We start from the raw sequence: 1780 nt of genomic DNA on the forward strand, positions 1-1780 counted from the left end.
TCACTCAGTATTCTGCTCCATTGGGATGAGAGTTTCAAAAGGGCTTCCTAGTCCTTTAAAAAAATTACCTCCACTAGAATAATAAATTAACATTCATTTCCCCCCATTTGGTCCCTTAACAAAGCTCGACCATCTTTCTAAAGTATACTAAACATTACCATCTCACCTTTTATTAAGGCAAGCTTGTGAAAATAATTTAATACAACCAGATCCCTTTGTGAACTTTCAGCGTAAAACACTTTTTTTCTATAAGCCACGTGCAAAAAAAAAATCTGTTTTATAAAAAAGCCACCTCAATACCAGAAAAGACTACAAAAGATTTTGAACCAAGTTTACTTTTTTAAAAAAAAAATTATTTATTTTTGAGAGGGAGACAGAGCATGAGCAGGGGAGAGGCAGAGAGAGGGAGAAGCAGGCTCCAGTCTCTGAGCTGTCAGCCCAGAGCCTGAGGCAGGGCTCCAACTCGTGAACCGTGAGATCATGACCTGAGCCAAAGTTGGGTGCTTAACCGACTGAACCACCCAGGGGCCCCTACTTTTGTTTTTTTTAAAGAGAGTGAGGGGGGAGGAGGATGAGGAGGAGGAGAGAAAGAGAGAGAGAAAGAGAGAGAGAGAATCTTAAACAGGCTCCACCCTCAGCCTGGAGCTGGATCCAGGTCTGGGTCTAGGTTGGATCCCAGGACCTTGGGATTATGACCAGAGACGAAATCAAGATTCTGATGCTCAACTGCCTGAGGCACCCAGGCAACCTGAGCCCAGTTTACCCTTTAAATGATGCTTTTCTCTTGTCTCTAACTCCAAGCACTATTCATCATCTTTAGAATCAGTTTTGCCTAAATGCCTCACCGCATCAACCCAGTCCCATCCTTGAGGAAGATCTCCTTTGTGTTTTGTTTTGTCTGCCAATTTACATTTCTGGGCTTTTGGAAGTTGTTCTTTTTTGTCTTTTTTCTTACCTGATGCGGCAGTAGTAGGAGTTTCAACGGAGACGGTCCTGCTGATGGGTCTCGGAGAAGCAACAGGATGATGATTCTCCATGAACCGCTCTTCATTGTCCAACGATGTGTAGGTCATAGTGGTCCCAAGACTGACCTTCCACTGCTTCCTGTGATTGGATAACATGCTCTGCTTTACAGTTGATGATATGGGTGTTGTTAAAAAAGGCGTTCATAGAAATCATTGGAGGCGTTTGGGGATATGTTTCTGTCCAGAAAATTTCTATTAAGAGGGTTTTCACCATATTCACCTCTCCTAAGTTGAAATGCATTGGACTTAATTACCAGAAACTTCAACTCCTTGATAAACACAACACCGTGCTTCGTTCCATCTCCTGGTCCTCGTTGGCACACATCGCATGGGTCGTGGGACATCCTTGGTCTTGGAGCAGCACCCAGCCACCAGAAGGGGGATCTGGTGGTGGGAGCTGGGGCCACCCAGGGTGGGGCGCTGAGCAACTGGGGCCACATGCTCTTTTGGAGTCACTTTTTTCCCAATAAGCTTGACTGCCTCTTTTTGTTGCCTCCACTTGTGAACAGGGAGCCCATTTCTTTTTTTTGTTCTTTTTAAATTTTGTTAATGTTTATTTATTTTTGAGAGAGAGAGAAACAGAGCATGAGCAAGGCAGAGAGAGAGAGGGAGACACGGAATCCAGCACAGAGCCCGACATGGGGCTCGAACTCACAAACCGAGAGATAACGGCATGAGCTAAAGTCAGATGCTTAACTGACTGAACCCCCCGGGAGCCCCAGGGAGTCATTTCTAAGATTTGTCTTCTTTTCTTT

At 44.7% G+C, this 1780-nt stretch overlaps 1 pseudogene; it reads right to left on the minus strand.

Moving 5' to 3' along the window:
- Positions 1-803: 803 nt before the first annotated feature.
- LOC128776997 (RWD domain-containing protein 4-like) lies at positions 804-1170 on the minus strand (annotated as a pseudogene).
- Positions 1171-1780: the final 610 nt, after the last annotated feature.

The sequence above is a fragment of the Panthera pardus genome, unplaced genomic scaffold (assembly GCF_024362965.1).
Source record: "Panthera pardus isolate Hobbes unplaced genomic scaffold, ASM2436296v1 HiC_scaffold_10, whole genome shotgun sequence".
Lineage (NCBI taxonomy): Eukaryota > Metazoa > Chordata > Mammalia > Carnivora > Felidae > Panthera > Panthera pardus.